The sequence below is a fragment of the Engraulis encrasicolus genome, chromosome 13, assembly GCF_034702125.1.
Source record: "Engraulis encrasicolus isolate BLACKSEA-1 chromosome 13, IST_EnEncr_1.0, whole genome shotgun sequence".
Lineage (NCBI taxonomy): Eukaryota > Metazoa > Chordata > Actinopteri > Clupeiformes > Engraulidae > Engraulis > Engraulis encrasicolus.
This window is the reverse complement of record NC_085869.1, coordinates 9,630,273-9,643,127: the sequence shown is the minus strand read 5'-3', so window position 1 is coordinate 9,643,127 and position 12,855 is coordinate 9,630,273. Positions and strand designations below refer to the sequence as shown.

Below are 12,855 nucleotides of genomic sequence, written 5' to 3'. Positions count from 1 at the left end.
ACATCACACAAAAGATGTGTTGAGTGAAAGAAATAACTTGAGCACTTGTTACACCTTTGCCGGTAACAAGCAGGCCCCTCACAACCAATCTGTCCATCAGCGCCTGGCCAAACCTAATTACTTAGGGCTGGTATATCATGACTCAATTGCTTGCACCTGAAAAACTCCTAATCAATCTGGTCACATGGTACTCTTGAGCCTGTATATAAACCTGGACTGTCACAGTGCTTTAAATATTTGCCTGCCTGCTGGCTGGTCAGTATGGCACAGCATAGCGCTTGTTTACCTGCTTTGCAAGCAAGCTAAAGGCGCTTTTGGCTTATGGCATTTGTTTGCTACATCTTGTGCCTTGCTTTGTGAGCTAGTCAGTAACAGCACATGTTACATTGCTTGCTCCATTGTGCACTTGATGTTTGCAAGCAAGCTAAAGGCGCTTTTGGCTTATGGCATTTGTTAGCTACATCTTGTGCTTTGCTTTGTGAGCTAGTCAGTAACAGCACATGTTACATTACTTGCTCCATTGTGCACTTCATGTAGATGGTATGGTTATATTTAAAACTTCATTAAGGAAAATATTTTGTATTAGTCCCCACTAGATTGTGTTCATACATGCTCAGCTGAAATTTCTCTCTCGTTGTGGAGTAGTACAGCAGAGACTGATATGTCAAATATAGACATTTTACATGTTTTCAGCAACTTCAAACATTATCTTAAGAGAGCAGTGTGGCAAACTGATGCCAGGCGCAGGGTGTTTCAGTCATGGTGGAGGATGGGAGGTGCTTAATTACTCTTTAGTAGGGTGCTCCCCGAAACTGCTTTACTCTTTATAGTGTTAGCTTAACACTATAAATCTAACACCAGTGTTTAACACTGATCTGGAGCAGGACCAAATAGACACTAGAACAGTGTTAATTTTAACTCTTTAAGTGTTATTTTAACACTACACAATTTACTGTGTGTGTAAAGCTTATTTTATGTACTTAACTCAGATGTAATGACAACTGTGTATATTGGTATGTATATTTCTTAAATAAGCCGTACGTTTTCAGTGAAGCTACCGGTAACTGTGCTATTATTAATACCCCCCCCCCCCCCCCCCCCCCCCCCCCCCCCCCAAGGACGCTGAAGGTAACCTAGCAACAACACGGCACAGCACATTGCAGCTGTGAAAATAACGAGCCACTTGAGAGCGAGACTTTTCTAGAACATTAATTTATACTAGAGCTATTGTTCTAAAGACGTTACACATGGCCTGGTCCAACTTAACTAGTGAACCAGTGTTGCAAAAAAAATATATATTTTAAAACCCATCGGTGCATGACGTCATTACGTAATTACGGGAGTCTCCACTAAGATGGCGGACTACGATTCTGAGGCTCTGAGAAATCCGAAAATTTCGAGGGGCATTAAAGACCATATCGTCGGCTTGCTACCAAAACCGCCTAAGTCCGATTTTGGGGTTTTCGGAAAACAGGGAAAAACTAGGCACCAAAGGGGGCGCCAAACATCAGTGGCGGTTCTAGGAAATCTGAGACCCTGGGCAAAGAGCAATTGTGAGTCCCCCCTAATAATTTTGATCAAAGGAGATTTTTGCAGAACTTTACTCCCCTACCACATCTGCATCATCCTGTCATCCTTTCTGTGTCATTGTTCCACTACAAACAGTACCTGTCTAAGATGTTAATTTATTTTCTTTATTTATTTTGAGTGAAGCTGCAAGTCAAACATGAAATGGCTCCTAAGGAAAACAAAACACTTAAAAAAAGATTTGATGCAGCACAATAACAATGCACTGCACATTATTTTGATAGTTATACTATTCTTTTTTATTTTTATTCCAAACTTTAATCCTGAATGACAAAGGACCAACAAAGGTCGGCGTCTGCGTCTGCATCTGCACTTAACACCCTTGTATTGCTTGGTGCGTGCACTCCCAAAAAGTAATCACTCAAAATAGTGGAAAAAAACTTAAATCCTGGAAATGGTGAATAATCGAAGCATGTTGGTAAATCTCATGTTTACCAACAAATTTTCACAGTTTGCTTTTACTTTCTAGCACTTTCAGTCATATTAGCTTTCAATGAAATATTATTCACATTCTCATCCAAAGTAAAACTCTTTTTGTCATTGTGCCAGAGCAATTGCCACAGTAGTAATACGTTCATTTCTCATATCAGGACAGATCCAGATTGCAGTGCCACACAGAGTAAGCCATGCAGTGGCCTCCAATCTCCATGTTGAGGTCCCATCAGTCATGGAGGAGGATGAAGGGGTGGGGCACTTCTTTTGGTCCTTGTACCTCCTCACGAACTGTCTCCTCCTTGTTTATCATCTTCGATTAACTTCTGCTATTTTCCATGCTCATAGAACTGCCCCACCCTCCCAACCTTGCCCATGACCGAGGTAACCTGGTCATAGAACTGTGCCCCGCCCACTTCAACACCATGACCGTGGCATTCAGAGTATGGTATAGAAGCACTACTGGATCCTTTACACATTGGAGATGGTTATCCTACTGTGCATGAATTAATGTATTGCACTAGTGACATCAACTCAATGCTATTTGAAATCTACATTTTAAAACATTAGATAAATTATGGGAAATAGCGGATTGTCATAAAAAGATGTAGTCTATGGCAGCCTTCTATAACTCTGTGATAACATCAAATAAAGCACATGATTAAGAATAGCTCAATTCGTTCTAAGGCTACAATAATAAATTAATGTAAGGTTACAGCCATTGTGTGGTAACAGATGTCTAAGGATGAAGTTTTGAAACATGGCCAGAGAGAGAGAGAGAGAGAGAGAGAGAGAGAACTCTTAGCCATTTTTGATGCAAGAAACAGTTTATTTACATCTGCTAAGTCAAGTTACCCAAGTCATTCACATTGGCAGAACAATTGTGCACAGAGCCCCAGGATTAATAGATAGGGCCCCCATATCACCTGCCAAGATCATAATAGGGCCCCTACCCCTGCCACCTGCAGGAGGGCCCTAGGCCTACAGGCAAATGCCCTCCTTGTCCTCCCTATAGCTACGTCCCTGGTCATTCATTTTCTCATGGGCAGTGTGTGACTTTATACATACAGATTTTTGACTCTGGTGACTGTTGTGATTGATCAATGGCCCTGGCAGAAAGGCAGGGTGATGCAGCTGTGATAGGGGAGTAAGTTTATGCAAAAATCTCATTTCGACCAAATTCGGACTTAGGCGGTTTTGGTAGCAAGCCGACGATATGACACTTGGGAAATATTGTAATATACACAAACACATTGAAAGTAAGCATAAAACATAGTCACTTGAAGTTGGCTTTGATCATTATGAAAGAAAGCATGATGTTTTATGGCCTTTGAACAGCGAGATTTTTGACATCTGCTTGCGCGCTTCCCACAAGTCCGTCACGTGACCGATGACGCACACTCAGGAATCTACAGGTCTATCAGGACTGTCTTGACGCCTGTCAGGATTACCTGTCACAACTAACATGGATTTCGTAGTGGCTCTAGACAACTCATCTGACGCATACTCGGAGCCTGACACATTTTTGAAAGTAGAAGAGTCCGACCCGATACTGGAAGATAGTGGTGGAGGCATTATGCCCTACAGATAGGCTACGAGCCGTATCTGGATGAGATGGAGCGACGAGGCTCCGAAATTTCGGATGGCGAAGCAGAAGGCGCTGTCGGTGGTGCTGCTGTGACAGACGGCGGGATGCCAAGAGATGTTGGCAGGCTACAGCGCGTGGAATGGTAACTACCTTCTTATGCATTTTCCTGACAATGAACGGAGAGTAGACTCCGTAAGATAGTGTAGGCCTACTTTGTTGTATCGTTTGTTTGTACCACCGAGCATTTGTGTGCAGTCTACTTATCACATCCCAAAAGTAGCCTAATAGCCATAGGTAGGGGACTGTACCGATCGCAAAATGATTTTACGTCTCAGTGCCTCATTGTCTTCATCTTTATGTAGTTAGGCCTATATTATTATTTGTTTTTATAAAGGAACACCAAGGCCTTCAGACCAATTACGCAGTTTGCCCTGCGCCATGGCTTGGCTCCAGTGCCTTTCCTTCCGCGAATAGGCTACTCCGGACTTTTACGCGAATCAACACTCGACATTGAAACTTTGTGAAGTTCTGTGATTATTTCCAACATTCGTGCCTTTATCTGTCGCATTCTAGGTGTTTTTGTGGGAGGTGTGCGCCGATGCAAACAGTAAAGGACTCTGTGTGCTGCCGTGAGCAGCCCAAAGTTTGCGCCAGGAGAGAAGAGGAGCGGGACACATTCGCTGCGTAACAGAACATTCTGGCTTTCAGCCCGTTTGTCTGAACGAGCACGTTCTCCACTACCGGCAAGACTACGGGGACGTAGAGGGAACGAGTGAGTAGCCTAGTCATATTGTAAAACCATTTGTATGGAATAGTAGGAACCGTATGATTTCATATCAATGATGTAAACTTGTCGTGCAGGCCTACATCTAAAACTCATCTGTTTTTTCTCTCTTCTGATCATCTTTCAACTTTTAGGTGGAAGAGATACACTGCATATAGACAATTTCTTAGATCTAGCTATGACTACCTGGGAATACACGCCAAGGTCCCCTTACCTTCCTTTGTGGTGTGGTCCATCCGGATAACTTTTCCCTCTACAGATTACAGGGGGTTCCAGGACAACAGCCCGTGATGTTGCTCATGCACAAGTGTTGATAAATAAATGACAATGAATGTCAATACATGTTACCTGTAGCTTCACATGAATTTGTCTTCATTTTGCAACTCACAACAGCGTACAACAAATAGCCCTAGGGGGCGCCAAATACAACCTCACCAGTGGCGGTTTTAGGAAGTCTGAGGTACTAGGCAAAGAACAGTTTCGAGACCCCACGCCCCTTGGCCTAGGTGACACCAAACATACAACTTCAGCAGTGGCGGTTTTAGGAAATCTGAGGTCCTGGGCAAAGACCACATTTGAGGACCCCCACCCCCCCCACACACACACACACACACACACACCACCACCACCACCAGCAGCAGCATCACCTAAGATGTAAATGTATTGGATTTATTTTATCTATTACTTTTTGAGAAGAGACAAGTCAACTTCTTAGGAAACAAACAGTTGAACATTTTTCTTTTAGTGTTATTCCAGAGACGAAATCCTGAAATAAAGTGATGAACCATTGGAACAATCTTGTACAAATTGTAATAGTCTTGACTGCATCAACCATTCCCATCCTGCTTAGACTTATAATCCCTACCTGCTCCTACAAGCTTACTTTTACAACTCAGTTCTTTGCTTATCAGTTCACTTCATGTCATAATAAATATGATGAGAGTTACTGTTCAGACAATTTTATAATATTATGACTTGACATATATCCTATTGCCATGTTCTTCCATACCAGATGCATTCATTGAAAATGTCTCAAGCAATGTACATTGAATATCTCAGCATCAGTGGCCTCATGCCATGCTCAGGCCATCACAGTCATGGTAGGTAGAGGGGTGGAACAGTTAATTGGTCAGGGTACCTCCCTTACAAATTGTCTCCTCCCTCTGTACACCATCTCTGGTGAACCTTTGCTCTTCAACATGAGCATAAGGCAGTCCCACCCACCAAACACCTCCATGACCGAGATGATCTGATCGTAGAACGGTGGCCCGCCCTAATCCACAACCATAACTGTGGTGCCCAGGGCATGGAATTGCTACACTGCACAGGTTTTATACCAATCATGTGCTTATCACTCTGATGAGCATATTGAGTAAACAGTTTCTTTGAAGAATGCCATCTTGACTGCAATAGGGGTGAGATCTTCTCAATTGAATATATTGTGCTTATCCACAAAAGATAAATCAAACCTTCACTGAAAAGCAATCCATCACCAATTTCAGCTTTGAACACAAAAGTAACATAAGAAAAATGCAATATAATATAGAAATGTTTCAAAGTTTCATCATATCACCATTTTATTTTAAGACTCAAACTTTGTATTAAAACATCAAAAATATGATCACTCAGACAGTGAAACTTGGAGATTAAATTAAAACACATGGCCATCACTTTTGATTTACTGAAATGTATTAATAAAAACCCTAAACAGATGTAAACGAACGGCCTCTGCGATATTGTGTGTGTCAATGTCTAAGTCAAGCGGACTAAGACATTCAAAGTGGTGGAACAATTGCACACAGGGCGCTAGGGCAAATAGATAGGGCCCACATGCAGCCCGCCAGGGCCCCCACATACAGCCCGTTAGGGCCCCCATTACCTAAAGGAGGGCCCTTGGACTAGTTGCAAATGCCCTAATTGTCCTCCTTATAGCTCTGTCCCTAATCATTCATTTGAGCTTTTTCGCCATATAACTTGGCAGTTTTGATAGGTACTGTTTTTTTAACTTTTGGGAGTTGTGATTGACCAATGACTGAGGCAGGAAGACAGAAATGACGGGGATAGGGTATGGAAAAATCTAATTTTGCCCCATAAAATTACTTGGGCATTTTTGCTAGCAAACTGACAACTTACACCTTCACCATGGAAGCTTATCTAGTATTCTTTATCATGTGGTGTCCCAGATGTTGTGCAGTACTTCTGGGACAATACAATGAAAGCCCACATGGGTATTGGGTGGCACTGTAGCAACACAGACATGAAATGAGTGGGTGGGATATTCAAAATATCACCTCAAGGTCTCTCCATCTCAAATGACTAAAGCTAATATTACACACCCTGTAATAACCTTTTTCAGAACCCCAAGGAGAGGATGGAGCAGGTGGTTCCCAACACAGTAGATCAATGCACTCACAGAAAATATGAAAATAAATGTGTTTATTACATGCAGTTCAGCTCTGTCCAATTTTAAACAAAAGTATGAGTACATTTGTGGTGTAATTACAACAGTAGCACATAATACATAACTGTAACACCATGTATGCCATTGTACCTTATGTACAGTGAGACTGTCATTACTAAAAAAAAACACTAAAAACCTAACGAGGCCCTGGCCTGGTTCACAACAGATGGTGAGTGTGTAGCTTTGGTGCCCCCTGCTGGAGCAGAGCTACACATACTATCACCGCAAACTCAATCCAACCAGTGGAGAATCAGCTGAACATACGACAAGTACATTGGTCTACTTTTTACTCAGATAAGTCACCTGAGTTGGAACCATTTGTATGCATAAGTGTGAAAAAAAGAGAGAAAAAGGTGTCCTTCCAACACACCCTGTACTGTGGTTTTGGAATTACCGGCATCAAACTTTTGGTAATGTCTATATTGAAGGGTTGTTTGTGGCGCTAAAGCGTGTTGTGTGTGTGTGTGTACTGACTGCTGCCCTCTTATCCGGCTTTTCACATGATGCACTCAGTGGCTCTGGAACAGGGGATAGGTCTGGAATGTCAAAGTCATCACAGCTGTAGTCCTCAACTCGACACATGGCCTCCACCATCCGCCTCAGCTGTTGCAGAGGAATATGGGGACAAGGTTCAAATTAATCCTACAATAGATATAGCACACTAGTACATCTCAAAAACCTAATCTTATCTGCTATGAACTTTCTATAGTCACTTCAGAAATGGCCCCAGTCTATCTGAGACATACTACTACTCTTCCTTACCCTGTGCTAATGTCTTTTGAAACAAACAAAAGTGCAAGTCCTGAGACATTTACAATCATTGCTCTGTACATTTTTTGTGCACTGGGAATGTTGCAAGCGGTAGCTAAGTCCTTGATTGAAAGCAGCTTTGGATAAAAGAGTCTACCAAGTATAATGTAATGTCCTAAAAGTATGTTTCACTGAATATTTCTGTATGATTACCTGCTCTCCATCCCTTTGTATGAAAAGTGACACAGGCTGTTCCCTGCCTTCCAAGACTCTGTGTGCACAAGAAGAGAACAGTCCCTCGAATCCGGTATGCCTGTTGTGGATGTGATCCATAACTGATGTCCATTTGTCCACCACAAGTTGAATATTGTCAGGAGGCGTCGAGACCACAGCCCAGTACAGATGGTTTATTATACTTCCCACCCAGCAGGCACGTGCAGAGCATAGTTGCCCACGGTGCCCGAGCAACGGCCCTTTTGCCCACATTGGCTGATATTGCCCTTCCAAGGGAGGGGAAAATAATATGGCAATTATAATTTCATATTTCAATATCATTTGATTTCTTTATAATTCATAATTTTGATTGAAGTTTTGTACAATAAAGACTTAAGGTCATACAAATTCCTCAGACCCGTCGAGAACGATGTGAGGTAGGCTACGCAACAACTCCGGTGGGGAGGGAGAAGGCACGCGACAGGCTCTTGAGCGCCTATAAGACACACAAAAGATTTTGAAGATGCCTGGGTGTCGGCTAGAGCCCTACACACAGTCTACATATTAGGGTACAAAATATGCTCACAATCAACCTCTCTATTACAATGTTGAGTTTAGAACTTTTAGTTATCATACATCTGACAGCCAGCCAGCGCCACGTTTAGGTAGCAAAAAACCCGACAGCCAGCTGTAGATATGCCTCGGAAAAATAGTAATAAGTAATACGATTTCATGTTTCAACTGATTTGCTTTGCAATTCGTATTTTTGATTGAAGCTTCCTAAATTAAGTTTTCAAATTCAGATTCACCTGCACCTCGAGAGATAGGCAAAGGGAGGGGCAGCATATGCGCGATGCGGGGGGCACGCGCAGCTCTACATGGGAGGGAGGGGGGAACAAGCATGCATGCGAGTCGACCAGGGCAGAGACGCAAAATATGTCGAATATGTCGTGGGACTAGAGCGACTGCCCTGCCGGCCTGAGGTGAGCTGGAGACACAGCAGACTACACAGTATTAAACTAGGCTACATGATCACAATTAATGTCTCTTAAAGCCGATCTCGAGTTTAGGACGTTTGATCCTAAATGATCTGACAGCCGGGGTGTGCCACGTTCAGATATTGGGGGAATACGACAGCCAGCTAGCTTGCTTGCAGTCAACGTTTTACATGGCTCAGGTTGTTTTGTGGAAGGCTAACCCAACTAAGAAACATGCATGACATGTCGTTTTATCAAGCAAGAGAGAACTTAAGGGGGTAGGCTAGCTAAAGGAAGCACATCTCTGCAGAGTTGGCTGCGAAAAAAAATGAACAGGTGCAGGTGAGGCAGAGAATCTTTTTCAGGATTGTAGAGGTTTGATCTTGGTGACCGCTAGGAAAGTGCGTTTTCTTACGCTGATATAGCCTATTCTCCGACCCAAAGATAGGCTACTGTTTCCACTGTCAATGTCCATGTAATTGAAATAAATGCACTCCACGTGATAACTGACGTTTACTGTTCTTCTCAAGACATAGGGCTACAAAATGTGCATGAACTAACTAAAATATCTGTAATGAAAATAAAAGGTTATAAAGTCTGCGAGAAGCTCGGAGCTTCAGAGCAACATATAAGAACTGGTGCTCCCACGCCACGGTTCTTTGCGATCTGAAATGAAAGCCGGCTCGTCCTTTCTTAAAGCGACAGTACACATTTTTAATATAGGCTACAAAAGACCCAACAAATGACCTAAACCTGTGAATTCTTATTGTTTTAGCTTTCCTATATAATATTCATCATTTTAATCATGGAATATGCCTATTAATTAAATTTCAAATTCAAATTAAATGATTTTTTTGACAATTTTTAACTATTTCTATTTATTATAACTTAAAGTCTACTTTGGCTGCTACAAGGATTATAAAGATGACAGTGGGTTAATTGATTAAGCATCCTCATATTTAGTCTATTAATTTACTCATCATTTCATTTCATTTAAGATGAGGATGACTCAGAGCCACAGACCTCTGCACATAGGGCAGGTAGGCATAAGACTGATAATCTCTGTGACTGATACAGGTTTAAAAACTATCAAGGCTTTTTCTCATAATTTCATTTAATTTAGGGGCAGCCACATACCACACATGAAGAAATGTGGATCAGGAGACATTTAGGGCAGGTGGGCATAAGGCTGATCATCTCTGATATGATTAATAGGTAGGCCTACATGTTTAAAAACTAGCATGTCATATCATATGGTACGCATATTCAGGATACTATACAATAAAAGATATTAATAATTATGACAATAATATACTACTTCTACTACTACTACTAAAAATAATAATACCCATGGTGCAGTTTCCTAAAAATTCTGAAGGCCGCTCATTGTTGATGGGTTTTTTTTTTTTGTGGGGGGGGGGGGGGGGGGGGGGGGGGTGTTGCCCTTTCTTCAGGTTAGAGCAACTGCCCTTTGAAATTCCTGTGCACGTCCCTGCCACCCAGGGTTTGACATCCTGGCAACCTCTGGTTTGACCAAGGCTCTGCAACTTCTTCTTGACACCTGAGTAAACATGTGTAGATGAATCAATAAATAGTGAATGTAATGTACATCTGGCACACACACACACACACACACACACACCTGGGGCAATGCAGGGATGAAATAATGTGGGGTGTGTATGTACCAATATATGTGTAGAGACATATAAAATGTAGGCTACACTTCCTTAGAACTGCATAGTCACAGTCCTTGTTGGTCGCCTCAGACATGCTTGTATGCAAAAGTCACAGTGCTGATCTTTTGTTGAGTTCACATGAATAAATAAGAACATGAATATGAGCACATATAAAATGTGTGTGTATGTGTAAAAGGAAAAATAAAATAATAATTGAAAAAAGGTTTCTTTCCCAACACAAAGAACCTATCTGAGCAAAAAGTAGACCCATGTACAGTGTACTAAACCCAACCAGTGTAAGGTCTGAGAGTGTGGTGTGTAGTCAAATGTGATCTATAATTAGTAGCCTAACTTAGTTGACCTACACACTTTACCAAAACTTACATCAATTGATGGGACCCCGTCAGCAGTGAAGCCATCTCTTTCCTCTGCAGCAACATAGGCCTACTCAGACTGGCATTCCTGGAGTATCTGAAACATTATATAAATATGATGCCGCGTGAATAGGAGAGAAAAAAGCGCTACTGCAAACCCAAAACAAACATGACAGCAGATTGTTCTTGAACACAGAAAGAAGTTGCAAATTTACATGACATTACATAACAGCGGTTACTGCATGTTCGTTTGGGTTTCTGACAAGAGTAGGCTATTTGTCAACACGTAGAGTAAATTCATGCTCCATTAGTCACGGACACAACGCTGATGGGGGGGGGGGCAGTCGCATAGAGTTGCATTGATTGTCTTTTCAGCTGGTAGGCCTACAGTAGACTATTTACCACATATCATTTTACTGTAACTGCGGCGAACTGAAATGTAGGAAGGCGACTTGACTTTTTTGCAAACACTCTCTGAGATTAATTTAGATGCACGGCTGAAGCACTTTAGTAGCAAGCTTTGTTGAAGTGTTCAGAACTGGCACCAACTTCATACCGTTCACCAAGCAAGTGGTTTACGCGGTGATAAAACACAAACCTCTTTGCACTTCCTTTCCCTCGAGTTCATGATTAGAATGCAGTCCAAAATAAGATGGTACAGCCTACCTCCAGCCGCTGCCTTTTCTCCAGAGCACGAGACCCCCTGCAGCTGGTGTCGGTGCCGCTCGCCTCCCTCGAGCTTGTCCCCCGAGGGAATATGCTCGGCACTGATTTGGGCCGCGAAACCCTCTTCAGACGAACATCAATTCCAAGTTGCTCCTTCAGAGCCGGGGTCGAGTCGTAACATTTATCCAGAAAATGTGCAGAACACAGTACAGAGCTTGGCTTCCACGGTGTTCCTTTGGGATCAGTTCTCGTTCTGCGAGTCCACAGCAAGTTCAATTCAGGGTCTTTTGGAAAGCGATGCAGTGTGAAACCGCTCTCCCTGGTGTTTGAGCAGTATCCTGCAACGCACCGCTCGGGCATGTTGTTAAAAAAAATATTCGAGAAAGAACGTAGGCCTACACTCTATCGATTCCTGTCAGGATGGTTGACAGCACGTGCAGTCAGGTGTAAACAGAGAGGTGTGGCGTGGCGGCATTCCTGAGCATACGTCATTTTATGGAAGGGCCACTGGCATGTGGAATTTAGTTGCGCGTGTTCAAATTTTGGAAATAACAGGAGAACCAGTAATATTTGTCATATGGATGCATCTCAACTAGAATTTAATAGTTATTTCAGACTGAACTAAAAAGGGTCGTCTCCACGTGTCATGAGGTCTTTAAGGGCGTTCTTGACGGCGTCTTTTTGACGAGGTTGAAAATTTGCTAGGCAGCGAGCATGCTCAGTGTGTCCGCGTGAAGCATCATGGTTAGAATTTGCCGTTCACGACGCAGTTGAAGGGAGTGACCTCTGCGCGGCAGTCGTGTCACATGGCGTTGAACCATCGCGGGAACAAAAGTTTTGTCAAGCAGCTACGCAGTAGCAGAAACCTACTGCGCTGGGCAGAAGACCTCCTCCATGATGTGAGGAATCTGCCGTGATTGGTGTTCATAGCTCATGTGATTCATGTGTGTGTACTTGAACGTGCTTCATTTTCTACATGCTGAAATGCATTTCATGCTCAAATGCAGCATACTTAGAGTGGCATCATCGATATTTATGGTCGCACAACCCACTTACAACAGTAAAATAGAGAAACAAACCACCCTGTCGTCACATGCTCCATCTCCGCCAAGTTAGGAGTGTATGCCGTAGGTTATAAAACCAGTACTATTCTGCGGGCCGCCTGCTTGACGGTTAGAGTAGTGGTTGCGCGCCTGACTTCCATTCGTGAGGTCCCCGGTTCGAAACTGCACCGAAACACAGGAGGTCTTTAGTTGCTGATGGTTAATGTGGAAACAGACCCGTTGCGAGCAACTTATCTTGTCCTTTATGTATGAGAGTGCACGAAACAGAGTGGCCTTTGTGGTT

The 12,855-nt window shown here is 42.8% G+C and overlaps 1 long non-coding RNA gene across 1 annotated transcript; it reads right to left on the bottom strand.

Annotated features, from left to right (window-relative positions):
- Nucleotides 1–10,287: 10,287 nt before the first annotated feature.
- On the bottom strand, nt 10,288–11,555 carry LOC134461530 (uncharacterized). The gene is made up of 3 exons (XR_010037321.1): nt 11,509–11,555; nt 10,853–10,939; nt 10,288–10,353 (listed from the first exon to the last, which is right to left on the bottom strand). It is a non-coding gene; the product is annotated as an uncharacterized LOC134461530 (long non-coding RNA).
- Nucleotides 11,556–12,855: the final 1,300 nt, after the last annotated feature.